The sequence below is a fragment of the Heterocephalus glaber genome, unplaced genomic scaffold, assembly GCF_053883595.1.
Source record: "Heterocephalus glaber isolate CG9 unplaced genomic scaffold, H.glaber_assembly_v1.0 deba00001428, whole genome shotgun sequence".
In the NCBI taxonomy this organism is placed as follows: domain Eukaryota; kingdom Metazoa; phylum Chordata; class Mammalia; order Rodentia; family Bathyergidae; genus Heterocephalus; species Heterocephalus glaber.
The window spans coordinates 239,937-254,748 of NW_028258293.1; the positions used below are offsets into that span (position 1 = coordinate 239,937).

General features: G+C 49.8%; 1 long non-coding RNA gene across 3 annotated transcripts; it reads left to right on the forward strand.

The window, feature by feature from the left end:
* The first annotated feature begins 13,022 nt into the window (after positions 1-13,022).
* LOC147827949 (uncharacterized) lies at positions 13,023-14,704 on the forward strand. Of its 3 annotated transcripts, none has more exons than XR_015451383.1 (3): positions 13,023-13,093; positions 13,827-13,926; positions 14,385-14,704. It is a non-coding gene; the product is annotated as an uncharacterized LOC147827949 (long non-coding RNA). The 3 variants fall into 3 exon arrangements; XR_015451385.1 differs by lacking the exon at positions 13,023-13,093 and adding an exon at positions 13,100-13,252; XR_015451384.1 differs by lacking the exon at positions 13,023-13,093 and adding an exon at positions 13,259-13,666.
* Positions 14,705-14,812: the final 108 nt, after the last annotated feature.

Consider the following 14,812-nt stretch of genomic DNA (forward strand, 5'->3'; position numbering starts at 1 on the left):
CTGTCCTGTGGGGCCAGCACACAAGCTGTGATCTGCTTCTGCAAGTGTCCAGGGGAGGTCTGCAGCATGGGGTGGGAGGAGGCACTGGGCAGATTGTATGTCCTGACTGCTGACCTCTGGGCATATTTGTGCTTGGCCAGGATTTCCTGGGACCATGAAATGGGCATGAACAGGAGATGAACATGAATTATGCCTGGCTAGCGCAGTGTGTGCTGCTGGGCAGGTGGGCAGGACAGGCAGGGGGAAGACACAGGTTCTTTCCCAAGTGGTGCACAGGACCCTATAGGGTCTGCTTTGCCCAGCAATGAGTCCCAAGAGAACAGATGGGCAGGACCTATGAGGTTCCTGGGCTAGATTTGGGCCAGGGGGCCCCACCAGGCACACAGGAGGACTGGTTGGTATGCAGCTGACCTTAGCCTGGCCTCTTGGTTACATGGGTGTGGGCTTCCCAGGGCCCATTCTCCTAACTGAGCAGCTAGGATTCCCATCCTCCCAGCTGAGGAAACCATGGAGCTTCCCCTAACCAGGGAGGTGCAGGGGACCAGGCAGGGGTGTTATGCTGCCAGGTGAGGGAGGACAGGGCCATGGGATCCCTCCAGAGGCTTCAGTGCTCAGTTCTAGAATGGGCAGCAGTTTAGCCCAAAGACAAATCAGAAACCCCAGCCACCCACATGGGCAGTTCACACCGACAGCAGAGGTCAGGAAGGATGGTCACTGCAGGCATTGTCTGTCTGGACACAGTTACAGCAGATGCAGTTTGGTGACTGAGTAGCCACATCTCAGCTGCTAGGGATCCAAGCAGTGAGTGTGCACATTCAGCTGGGACATAGCTCCCGGGAGCAGAGCCAGCTCAGGCCAGACTTCGGCTACTGGACAGTGCCAGCACCGGGCTGCCTGGACCCAGAGTCTGGGACTCAACGTGCAGCTCCCAGGCAGCCTGGGACTTTGAACCAAAGGACCTGGCAGGTCCAGGAGCAAGTCTCTCCCGCATGGCCCTATTCCTGCACTCTTGCCTTAACCTGCCTTGGTAGGTGGTGGTTCGTTCCCAAGAAAGGGAGAGGCCTTCAAAGACATTTGCTCCCCTTGCTATAGGGCTGAAAATGTTTCCTGGATTTGTTGTTGTTGTTCTTGTTGCTTTTTCAGTTCCTTCTCCAAGAATGTTTTTAGGAGGGGCAAATTCTGAGGCTTTCTGGAAATATCTTCTTTTCTCTGGAAAACAAAACTTTATAGACCCAGCAACAATTTCAATTAAAAAATCCCATGCTTCTCTCATCCAGGGCAGTGACTTCTCTTTTGGCCTGACCTTGGTCAGAAGCTATGTGAATCCTTCAGCTTCTTCTTGAGAGTCTCAGGATCCCTGTGCTGTCCCAAAGAGACCTTTAGGTTCTCAGAAACTGGTGCTCACTGGACTCCTTCCCTCAAGCCTTCTTGAAGACACAGCCTTCAGGGCTGTAGTTGCTCCCAAAAGCTTTCAGGAAAGCATCAGAAGAAACAACTCCACAGGTGATGCGACATAAAGGTGGCCACAGCTAAAGTCCTGTTGAGAGTGGCACCCCAATGCCAGGGAATTTGATTGTTCCTACAGTACACAATGTCTTCCCATCATAACTACAGTCAGAGAACATCATGTAGGACAGAGCTGGGTTCCAGGAATCCCACAAGGTCTCCAGAGCTGACTGTGGTCTGGCCAGGGGAGATGGTTCTCCTCAGTGTCCCCTAGGGCCACGGTAGCGAGGCTTGGTCCACAAGGTGGGGACAGGGAGAACCCAGGAACTGGGTGGCAGTCAGTGCTTACAGTGATTGCTAGACAAGCTTGAGCCAGCCTTGCCCTCCCTCTCTCTGCCCTTGGCTAGAGATGTCATTGCCCTCTCTGTTTCACCGCCAGCTGCCATGGCCCCTTATGCCGTGAGGTAACAGCCTACAGTCCACCACAAAGATGGTACTTCGAGACTGGGAATCCAATAAACCTTTTCTCTTTTTAAAGCTAGCTGCCTCTGATATTTTGCTACAGTAATTAGAAGCTGACCAATACAATGCATATTAATGACATATCCATACAAACATAAGACAAAAAGAGCCCTCGTGCCTGCCCGTCCCCCATGCCACAGAGCCCTTGTCCCACACATCCCCTTACCAGGTGCTCACCATTCACCTGCTGGCACGGCAGCCTGTCTTCCCTGGGCCACAGCCTTGTTTTCTCTCTCCTCAGACACAAAGGGTCACAGGTATGTCCGGGTTTTTATTCCCCAATCACTGTCCTAATCATTGCGAGTGTCCATAACACCATAACCCTCAGAGCAGCCCTGGCACTCAGAGCTGCTAGTTCCCCGTTTGACAGAGGGAGAAGTGGAGGCCTAGAGAGTGCAGGTAGTTTGTCCTCGTCACTTAGCAGAGAGCAAGAGAGCAGACACAGGCTGGCTGTAGGGTCTGTATTCTTGGCCACCGTACTACTTTGCCTAGTCCTCATTTTGTATTATTTCTTTCAATATCATTAATATTGATTTTTGTCCTAATTTTTATTTTAAAACAATTGAAGACACAGAGAATTTCAAGAATGGGACAGAAAGTTGCTGCATCTCCCCATGCAGATGCCAGCCGTCAACATGATGGTGGCACAACTGCTGCAACAGGGAAATAACACATCTGAGTCTCAGAACAACCTCAAAGCTGTCAGTGAGTCTTCTCTGCCACGCCTTTGCTGTGCTGTTTGCAGCTGGGGACTTTCTGCCTCCTCCTCTTCCAGCAACTGGAATCTGGGTCACAAAGGCCTCACTTTGGGGCAGTGTGGATGGGGGCACCCTCCAGTCTGTGGCCTGGACTCCCACACCTCGCGATGCCCTGACCAGGTCACCCCAGATTCTATCAGGAGCTCCTGCAGGCTCCTCATTTTTCAAATGTTTTTATTTCAGTTTTGCTTTACTGTTCATTTCATTTATTTATGTGGCGGGGCTGGGATGGATCCTCTGTGCACACTGGACAAGGACTCTGCCGTGGAGCACCCCCCACTTTGTTCCTAACTGGCCCTCATACCTGAACAGATGCCATTGTACCAAATGGTGTTTATGTGTTGGGAACCTGGCATAGTGACCCCATCAGGGCAACCAGCAGCTTCATCACCTCAAATACCATAGTTCCCATATTTTGTGGTGAGATACTCAAAATACTTTTTTAGGGTTGTTTTTTTTTTAAAGACAGATTCTCACTGTTGCCCAGGCTGGTCTCGATCTTCCTGGCTCAGCCTCCTCAGTATCCAGGACCATGAGTATGCATCACTGCAACAGGATTTCTTCCAGCTGCTTTGAAATGGTGCTTGTGTTTTGGCTGGTTGGTTTTTGCATTACTGAGGGTCAAACCACGCGGCACTCCACCAGAAGCTAGGCCCCCAGCTCTTTTATTTTTTTATTCTCACAGTTCAAGTCCCACATAAAACTCAAACTTCCAATCCTCCTGCCTCAGCCTCCCTCAGTGCTAGAATTACAGGTCTGTGCCCCAGGCCCAGCTCTGTTACACTCTTCTGTGTCTGAGAACTTCTGCTTCCCTTCCCAATTACTCCTGCAGATGGTGCCAATGGTGTGCACTCACAAACACGTCCGTGAATTCCTCTCAGAAGCACTTTTGGATTGTCTGGGATGGACAGTTCAATGTGTTTGCAGCTTTACTGGAGGGAATTCGCTAGGTGTACAGAGTTGAACCTTCGAGTCTTGTGGCTGCAGCTCCCAGATACTGGCCCTGCTCACAGCAGGGTAGGGAGATGAGCTCTGGATCATCTTAACCCAGCTAGCACTTTATTAGTCTTCTGAATGCACCTGGGTCATTTTGGTTATTGCCTCTATTATCTGTTTAGTTATATTTCCTGTGATCCCATTGAGTAGCTCTTTGATCTGTTCTCTATCCTCCTCTGTTATTCTTTTGAGTAATTCATGTGGCTTATGCTATTCTCCCCCTTGAACACCCTTGAGTTGACTTTGGGGGAGTTGGAAGTTTTGAGAAGAATTTTGCTGCCTTGTCTTCTCATGTTTCCATTGTTTTATGTTGTTTGTGAATGCTTATAGTGTAAAGACTTTGTTTCTAGCATAGAGATCTCCTTGGATAGTCACCTTTCAGTAATGTACTTTGGGCATAGCTAACTGAAGTCCTCAGCCCCAAGATCCAACCACCTCAATTAATTTGGGAGGGGCGGATCCAGTGCCTAACATCAAGTTCTCTGGGAATGTACTGTAATATTGTTAATATTGCAAAGGTAATCTAAGTATTGGCTTACAAAGAAGACATTAATAGCAACAATTATGCAACCCTGGTAAAATCAAGCAAATCAGCTACAGTAGTATCATCCAAGACAAATTGGGGAAATGCAAGGGGAAAAATTTGAAACTCTAAACTATATGTTATGGACCAGGGATTTAGCTCAGTGGTTCTGCCGCCTCCTCACAACCACAAGGTCCTGAGTTCAATCCCTGGTACCAAAAAATAAATAAATAATAAATAAACTATATGTTATGAGGAGAGTGTACTGAGACAGGATCCTATTGGGGAGTAGAGGATGTTTATAGGGTTAGGTAAAGTTAACAGAAAAAACTTGCAGAAGATAAGAGAAAAAATTATATGAGGAGTTAAAATTTAAAAAAATTAAAAGGAGAAAGAGGAAAAAATAATGAAAAAAGAGAAAAAGATAAGAAGCATGGAAAAAGAGAACAGAAAACTCCACAAATGCCAATAAACTGATAAAGAAGAAAGTGGAAAGGAAAGAAAATAAACAAAAAGCAAAACAAAAACAGCAACAGTCAAAAAAGCAAAGAAATTTCTCTATGATTTTGAGTGTCTGGTTTTCTTCAGGGATCTACAGTTATAAGATGTGTTCCTGCTCATGCTGATAGATAAAGAAGGCAATTAGACCCCTAGGTCAGGCACTAGCAGGCAATAGGATTAGGGTGAGGGTGGCGATGTTACAACTTTCCAGTCCAGAGCAATTCCTGTGCCTGCCTCTGGCTGTGGGGGTGGGCCTGAGTTCTTTAGCTCAAATCCTCCAGGGTTCTTTCCAGCCTCACCAAGGCTCCCTGTCCACAGCTGTCTCCCGTAGCTGTCTCTCACCCAGTCACTGTGGGAATGTAACACTGGGAGCCCAGAAGTGAAGCCATCTGTGGATGCTCTGAATCCCAGGTTCAAACAAGAAACTCTGCCCCTGAATGGCATCTGACCAAGCCCTCTCTCCAGGGCTATGGTGGGTGCTTGGGCTGGAGTCACTCACCAGCTGCTGCCTATCAAAGGATGCATGTGGGAGCAGAATCCACATGCTTTCTGCAGCTCACAGTACCTGCTGTCTGTTCCACCACCATGTTCCACCAAACCCCTCTGAGTCCCCAGCTTTCACTCTGTCTCTGTAGGTTTGCTCTCCCTTTCCCATGTGCCTGGAACTGGGCAGAAAGTGCAGACTGTCTCTTCCCTTCTCAGTGCTGTGTTCTGTTGCTTCAATTTCTCTGTAGGTTTTCACTTTTCTATAGGATCCTTCCTGGTTCCTGGGGATGTACTTCTCTCTTTTTTCTTCCCCAAGTTGTTATTTTCCATTGTCTGGACTCTGAATCTTGAGAGGCTGAACTGTTGTTGCTCAACGCTGTCATTTTCCTGGAAGTCACTTTTAATTTTCATTTCTGTAATGATGAGTGACTTAAACATCCTCCACATATCTGAAGGCAACTTTCACTTTTTAAAATGTAAGTTGTTGACTAGAAAAGAAGAACGCAAACTTCCCAACAGATAAAACCAATTAACATTTGGTCAGGCACCATGGTATAATCCCTGCTACTTGGAAGGCTGAGGCAGGAGGATTGAAACTGGGCAACTGCCAAGCATGGTGGCACACACCTGTGATCCCAGCACTCAGGAGGCCAAGGCAAGAGGATCACCATGAGTTCGAGGCCAGCTTGAAATACACAGCAAAGCCCTGTCTCAAAAAAAAGAAAGAAAGAAAAGAAAAGAAAGGAAGAAAGGGTAACTTAGTGAGACCATCTCAAAATAAAAAGAGCTGGAGGTGTAGCTCAGGCTCAGAGCGTCCCTGAGTTTGATCTCTAGTACCACAAAAAATTAATATTTGAAGAGACAGAAACCCTGATTACTTTTCATTTTACCCTTACACATTGTCATAGTGCACTCCATAAAAATCCAAATACATTATCTCAATTTTAAAAGGCTACAAAATGTAAATTATTCATATTTTCTTCTGTGTTCTTTCTTCAGCATTTGGCCTTTTGTGCCTTGATGTTTAAGATTTCCTTGGCAGTTCATAACAAGGAGATCAGAGTGGCGAGGCAGGATAGGCTCAGTGGTAGGGAGCGTTCTCCCCAGCACGACAAGGCTCTCAGTTCAGTCCCCAGCACCAAAAGAAAAAACATCAAAGTTCTGAGAATGTATTTTGGAAATCACCTGATTTTGCTCTTTATGACTAAAAAATTAGGTTGGCTGTAACAGGCTATATATAAAATCCACAAACTGTGCACAAAGGCAAAACTCCTCCAGGAAGGGGAAGTGGTTCACCATATGTCCATCCCTACACTCTGTGGTTATAGGTGGCTGGAAGGTAGGGAAGTGATCTTGTCTATGTTTCTATCACTACCTCCCTAAGTAGTATCTGGCTCCTGCTAGCCAGCCAATCACTGTTAGTGGTAAAGAATCACATGAATGTTTTTTAAAGCAGATGCATACATGGTTATCTTATTTCTCCTTGGGTGTGTTCAGTGTTGAGGCTCAAACTCAGGGCCTTGAACAAGCTAGGCAAATGCATTACCACTGGGCCACACCAGCTCCCTGGTTGGTTTTTTCATTGACTTTCAATGAAACAAGAAGGCCAGGTGTGGTGGCACATGCCTGTAATTCTAGTTACTGTAGAGGCTGAAGCAAGAGGATTACAAATTCGAAGCCAGCCTGGGCAATTTAATGTGACCCTGTCTCAAAATGAAAAGGGCCAGGGGTGTAGTTCAGTTGAGTGGTAGAGTGCTTGCCTCACATGCATGAGGCCCTGGGTTTAACCCCTGGTGTGGCAAAACAAATAAATAAAACCTGGTAGCACTGTAAATAAAAGATTTGTTCATATACTAAGTAGAAAAACAAGCTCCACTTCTGCTATTATGCTATCACAACTGGACAGAATTTTTCTGTGATGCTACAATGTGTAGGTTCCCCACAGGCAGGTGAACAGTCCAGCAGTGGGCCCAGCTGGGCATTCTCAGATCTTCTGGAAGTGGCATCAGATCCCCCGCAGCGAAGGCTCAATCCCTAAGACTGACCCCCACTTTAGCTGCCAACTACAGCCCCAGGTTGGCACTCTAGCTTCTGACTGATGGGATATAAGTTAGAGTCCCTCAACCTCTCCCTGGAGTCATTTGCTGAACTGACTCATAGATCTCAGTGGACATTTACACTCAGCAGCTGGTCACCAGCCAGCACAGTCCCTTGTTTCAGTAATAATGGACATCACAACTGAGGAACAGCATGCACTTATAGGCAGAAGCTTTTACTGGAAGGTAAGGGAGAATAGGAAAAGGACTCCAGCTTGAGCTGCAGAAGGGCAGGCTGACCATGCATGGATGACGGGAAGAGCCAGTTTTCATGGGCCCCTACGGTGAGAGAGGCTCTGGCTGATCAGTGCCTCGGCTAGTTTAGGCTGGAGGGGCAAGTCCAGTCCCCATGGGATGACGGTCTCCATTTGGGGGCAGCCTCCGTTCTACAGAGGCTCTGCCGGGATCCAAGGTGACTGCAGGTTTGGGGCATTGACCAGGACATCTAGACACTCACTGCAGGAGGTCAAAGCTGGCAATCAGGTGTCCCTGTGTGACAGCTCAGCAGGATTGTCACTTTGGCCTGAGAGCTGCCTCAGAGTGTGTCTGGGTGGGGCATAGAGTCCGACCTTAGGTACCATATCTGATCCTGGCCCTTCCTCTCTGTGCTGCTCCATTTCCTGTCCACCATGCTCCACCAGGCCCCTCCACCATAATAGATCTGCCTTGGATCCAGCTGTCCATGGACCCCTGAAACAGTGAGCAAAAATAAGCCCTTCCTCCTTTAATATATTATTTGGTCCCAGTGGCAAAAAGCTGAGCAATACACCCTGCAAATCTCTTATCTTGGTGTTCTCAGTCTTGAAGGGAGATGAGTTAGGTATGGCAAATTCAGGGCTAATAAGCCTTGCATTACCAGGTTTTAGACAGACACTCCCTAAATAATTAGAGTGCCTCCATCAAAGCTGAGCAGGGACCTGACCCAGTGTTTTAAGGTAATAAAGGAGGCAGATATAAAAGCCAGCAACGCTAGCTTTTATCCTGCTTAGTCACCCACTGGGGATCTGCAAGCCCAAGGGAAGAGTCGCTGCTTTTAGCAAAAGCTGCTTTTAAGTCCCTAACTGTCTCAAAGAAAACACAAATCAAGCTTTCAATGAGAAGCTGTTTGTGGGCTGGGGATTTAGCTCAGTGGCACCTCACCTGCCTTGCAAGTGTGCAAGGTCCTGAGTTCAATCCCTGTACCAAAAAAAAAAAAGATTGAGAAGTGCTTTGTTTGTTCCCTGTCCCTGTGCAGTGATCTCAACAGTTATTTTTTCCAGTTTATCCTTTGAGATGTTAAGGCAAAGGCATCTGCCCTTCAATGGTGCCCCTGGTTTTAGGTCAATAAGACTATTCCAACTGGAGGGTTAGGGAGGCCCACATGCTATACTTTCAAGGGGTCACGGGCCCTGAGCTAGGGCCCAGGAGTGCACCTGTCCTTTATCTCACCTAGTTCTCTGGCTCAAGTATATTGACGAAGGTACTTGGAAGGATGGAAGACTGTTAGGGCAGGCAGAGGCAAGGGCAAGAAGGGTCCTATCAGAGTTGGAGTTGGAACTTGAGCCCCCAGCTCAGTCCTCCTTTGGTTTTATGGGGGCTTCGTTGCACAGTATAACTGATCAGTGCATTGGCTGTGTTGATCAGCCCCGCCTGCAGCCCTCACCTCCCCCCGGGGTAGGGTGGAGCCATGTGTTCCAACCTTCTGAGCAACAGTACCAGCCCCCATCCTGACGGTATCTCAGGACTCTGATAATCACTTCCCTGGCAGGAGCTCAGCTGTTCATGGAAGGGTTTGGCTTACTTCAGTGTGCCCAAGCTATGTCAAGAACCAAAGCAGAAAAAGGGCCAAATATTTTAACAGAAGATACCCCGACTTCTCTACTGGTGGACAACATACCAACCCTAACTACAGTAGCACATTAGGGATGCTCACGTTTTGTGTATTAGCATTGAATATTCTATCTGAATTTGTCAGTTGTCTTATTTTGCTTATGGTGTTTTTGTCATGTAACTTTTTTTCTTTGGTACCAGGGATCAAACTCGGGTCCTTGCACTTGCGCAGCAGGCGGCGAAACCATTGAGCTAAATCCCCAGCTGTGTCATGCAGCTTTTTAAAGCATGCACCTATGTGACCAGAAGCAACACACAGACACTCCTCGCCTACTCCTTGCAGACCTGTGCACAGGAAGACAGAGAGCCGATGTAACCAGCAACCCCTCTGAACCCTTCAAAGCTGGCTTTGCATAAACCCTTCCTTTCCACCAAGGTGTTTCTCGTGTTCTTGGCACATGGCAGGCAGAGAAGACCTTAACTGCAGTAATGCTGACCTGGCTCCACAGCAAGAGGCTCTGCCCTAGCCCTGCTACCCCAGAGCTAGACAGGGATGGAGCGAGGGGCAGCTCGCAGCAGCCAGTCCTTGGGCAGGACACGGGGAGCGAGGGACGGTCTGCTCGTTCACCATCCGCACAGACCACAGCCTTTCTTTTCTTCACCCCTATTGTTCCCTGGGAGGCTCCTAAAAAGTATGGAGGCCTATTTACTAAATCACGTGGTTGTAGACCTGGCAACAGGAAGGTCATATTCACATTCATCCCAGGAACTCTGTGCCCCCTTTAATGAGACAGGGTCTCGAGAAATTGCTAAGTTGTCCAGGCTGGGCTCCAACTTCAGTCCTCCTGCCCCAGCCTCCTACAGCACTGGGGTTGCAGGCACGTGTCACCATGCCCAGCTCTGCAGCCGCTGCAAAGGAAAGGGAGCTTAGGCGTGTTAGCTCAGCTCTAGAGGGCCAAAGGGGTCACACCGGAAGTGCTGTGGGAGGTCGCAACCTTGAGCTGGGGCAGATGCAGAGGCACTGAGGAAGGTTTTTTGTGTGTTTTTTTGAGGGAGGAAGGTTTTTTGACAACACACAGAAACCCACTTTTCCCGTGGGCAAAGGCTTGGCTGCAGACAGGGGTCCAGGTTTTGTTTCAGTCTCACAGCCAGGAACCAGCTCCATGTGCACTGCTGGAACAGGTCCTGGCCCTCCTGAGCGGGAACAGCCTGGGACTCTGCCTGACCCGGGCCCAGGGCCAGCACTCGGGAAGCCAGGAAATCACAAGCACCACACGCTTTGAGCCGGTAATCAGAAACTGCAGTGCACAGCTGTTTTTCATGACTAAATTCTTACTTTTCCCATGTTTGGAATATTTCCCCTTCCCAGCTCTTTTGGACTTGAACTTAAGAACCAACCATACGTAGCTCAGTTTCTCAGAGGGGAAGGGTCCCTTCTTGCACTGAAATGTCTCCCTCAGATACTGGATATTGGGGAAGAGTTTAAATTCCAATTCGGACATTTAGAATTGCAGCTATTGTTGAACGCAATGCAGAGTGTGTATAAAGACTGGTGCAAAGGAGCAAGCTGCCTAGGCTGCATCCAGTGTGGGAAGGAACTCAGCAAGGCCAAGCACAAGAGTCAACCGGTTACCAGAAGGAGCAGGGCCTGGGTTAAAGGCAGGGACTGAGGTGCTAGGGCTTTTCTAGTGGGGAAGTGTGGGAAGGGACAGTCCACTCTGTCCCTTAGCTGCTCAGGGGACCCTACTGGACGAAGAAACCTAATTACTGTAATTTTTGTCTTAAGGGATAAGTTTTGGTAAATATGACTATATGTGGCACTTCTACAAGAATGGGACATTTGAGGAAATGACGGAAGCATGATGCTTGCACATCAGTTAGACAAACAACAGGGAGTGTGTGCAGGAGAGAGGGGGCAAATCCTAGTGATGCCACCACTAGGACCTGGGGTGTGGCAGCTGGCGGGAGATAAGGTCAAACTCAGTTTGCTCATTCCGGTCTGCTGCTCTTCTCTGGCTGTGGCACATGAGGACAACCATCCCCAGAGAAGCCTTCCGGCCAAATGGCCCTTTGAAGTTACAGCCCCTGAGACATCAGGCTTGTATAATCACCATGCCAGCTCTGCATATTCTGAGACAGCCTATCCTTGCCTCCTTCAAGAGTGACGAGACCCCTTGCTCCAAGCTCTGAGACCCCACTCGAACAGCAAGCCAGCCTCTCGAAGCCTCCGAAGGCCACTGGTCAGATGCAGAAAGCAGGAGCCAAGGGCATGGCTCCTGCAGGGTCTGGCCAGGCCAGGACACCTGTCATGAAAGGCCAGTGTGTAGAGCAGGATATTCCAATGTGAGCAACACCCTGATGTACAGAATAGTAGCTTTCAGGCTGCACTTTACCCTGAGTGAGTCCATTTTATACAACATCAGTTTGCTCCATTTTGAGTGCAAATTGACTTGGCAATGCATCTGTGCCAAAAGATGTGCACCAGATGTGGGACACAACAAACTTACCAAAGAAACAGCTCCCGGATGCACAGCACAGTCACAAGGAACAAATTAATGAATAAATTAATTGTGCCAACAGAAACCACCAGCCAAATTAAACCAGGGCCATGTGTACACATGACAGACAGCACTGGGTGTGGTGACACTCAACAACCTGTCATCTCATCACACTACTTGGGGAACAGTCACAAGGCCAACAGGTAACAAACTTGGGCTCACCGTCCCCCACTTCAACTTAGCTCCATCCTCTCCCCCCAGACCATCTGCCATGCACACACACCCCCACTTCAAACGCACACCAGCCCTCAACAAGCCCTGTGCCTTGAAGATGCTCTGCCTCTGTAATCTTTTTTTTCTGGTTCTGGGAACTGAACCCAGCGCCTTCGTACTGAACAACACCCCAGATCCTTTATTTTCTATTTTGAGGCAGGGTCTTGCTAAATCACCTAAATTGTCCAGGCTGGACTCAAACTGGGTTGCCGGGACCTCTTATCTGACCACCTGGGGTGACTTCTCACAGCTCCTTTGCTAGCTGCTCTGTAACCTCTGCGCCTGTTTCACTGTGCACAGTGTTATTTATGTGTGACTTCAGAATTAGAGGTAATAGTAGCTAAGCATGGAATAAAAACTCCAACCTCCCCGCTCACTGGCCACGAGTGGATCTTGAAGCCTCCACCAGATAAGACTGCGGAAATTGGCGGCCGGTTATTCAACAGACCCGACTCTGGGTGCTCGCACGGGCTGGGAAAGGCAAGAGCCCGGGCTGGGGCCCCTGGCGTCGTGACCTTGGACCTCAAGGAACCTGCAAATTTCTCTCTAAAATAGTGAGAACTGCTGAGCTGAGGTCTCTGCAGGACGGAGCCTGGCAAGGTCAACAGGTCTCCGCGCCCCTTAAAGCCAGGTGTGGCCCATGTTTCGCAGGGGTCGGGGCCGAGACCACTTCGTGTCCCAAGGTCGCGCGCTCAGGGCTCGGATTCCCCGCTGCGCCCGCCCCTTCCGCCCAGGGCCCGTCCTTTCCCGGTCATCCCAGCCCCTTCCCGGCCAGGCTCCGCCCTCCACCCCGCCCCACGCCAGCCCGTCACTCAGCAGTCACTCGGTCACTTGGGGAAAAGCGGGCGCCAAGGGCAGAGTGGGCTGGGTTGCCGCCAGTTGCCCTGTCCCAGTGTCCCCCGCCCCCGACTGTCCCAGCCCACGCCCTGAACCCTCCGGATGACGCTCGCCCAGCTCTTGGCGGCCATTGGGACCCCTACTCCACTTCTCTGCACATCTCGCGAGCCTCGGATGGCGCCCGAGAGCCCAGGACCGGCCACGCGCGGACCTGCGCCGCCACCTGGTGGCCGCCGGCGCAAACGGCACCCGTAAGGGCGGGCCCCTGGCGCGAGCCGCCCCTTCGTTCGACCCCGCAGGCGCGCGGGCTCTCGACTTCGCCCAGTGGGGGCCGCGGGTCTCGCGCTGGTGGGCGCTCGGAGCTCCGGCTCCCTGCAGCTGGGGGCAGGGGCCGCTGGTTTTCGTTTTGACCTCACTGTCGCTGGGCGCGTCCCAGCCCTTGGTCCAGGGCTTACCCTCACGGCGCTTGATACGAACACACAGATTTTTGACCCGGGTTGTCTCCAGGTTACTGAGGGCCCGGACGCGCGCTGGTGCCTCGAAAGAGCGTTGGATGGGGCCAGAGCCCGGCCGAGCCTTCTGGCCCGGGGACAGCCCCTTAAAGGCCCTGGGGCGGGAACTACCTGAGCTCCTCTAGTAGAGGCTGTAAGAAATGAAAGGAGAGAGAAAGAAAAACTTGCATTAAGGACAGGCTTTATCTAAGACAAAGACCTAAGAGGAGAGTAAGGTTTGTAAGGCGCTAGAGGAATGAAGAAGCTAAGGCCTGCTGTTCTTGCGATGGTCTTTGAGTCTGTGGTCACTGGTCTGGCTCCCGTTTCCGCAGGCTTTCCTGTCCAAGAGGCTGAACGCCCCTGAATGTTTTGCACAGTAAACAGCTTTAATGGACTACATAATTATGGAGCACAGAAGAATATGGGCAAGGTAGTGAGGAAATTTTCCTCACAGAGGCCCCAGCAGAAGGGTGCACAGGCCGTGCCCGACCGTGGTTTGTGACTCGTGCACACCCGGCCTGGTGCTGGGCACGTGTCTGCTCTCCTAGGCAAGGAGCCCGCTATCTATAAACCTTCCTTTATCCCCGCAGAGGATGCTCAGAAGAACATTCGCACGACTGGAGCCAGGGAGATGCAGATGCAGCACCAAGTCCCAGAGGGAACACTATGGGCCAAACGGCAGTGTGCATGGTGAGTCAAGTCCCAGCCATCGATGGCATTTCACACGAGACATGAGCGACCTTTTCTAAGGGCCTGAGATGCATTTACCCACACACCATATATGTGCTCCTGGTTAACTGGGGCCTCAGCATGTCTGCTGTCTCTCCAGGCTGACCTAGCATTTTATGCTGGCCCACAACCTGCTGGGTGGGGCTGACCAGTGTCCTCTGCCAAGGAGCCTGGAGCCAGGAGACAACTCTGGCCTAGGACAACTCTGTTTCCCTGGGGATCCAACAGTAGGACCTAAGGGATTGATGGCAGTATTTAGTTACAAGTAGCAGAAGACAGGCCCACCCCCGATCAGAGGCATGGAAGCCACATCCAAATTTATGACCCATGGGCACAGCTGCCATCGTGAGGTCTTGGGGTGAACTTCACTTGGACACAGCACACTGCTTTACCTGGTCCCACGCCTCGTGTTTTTGCAGGCAGGATGGTGTACATGGCTCAACCCAAGGCCTCTCAGGAATACGTCAAAAAGCCCCAAGAGAAGTTTACAGCAATCTGAAGTAAATGAAAATGAAAACACAACTTACAAAATTCATGGAATGCCAAGGAAACAGTGCCAAGAGGGAAATCTGTAGCATTAGATGCACACGGTGTAAGTGAAAAGACCTGAATTAGTAATCTGGATGTCTACTTTTGGAAACTACAGAAAAGTAAAGCAATGAAAGTACTAAAGCAAGCAGAAGAAATAACAAAAACTAGGGGAAAATCAATAAAACTAAAACCTTGTTCTTTGAAAAAACTTTTTCAATGAATTGATAAACCACTGGCCAGGCTTATCACAAACGGAAAGCAGACATTACTCAGTAAGAGGAGCCCTCGCTGCTTACCCCAAGGGCATGAAAGGGAT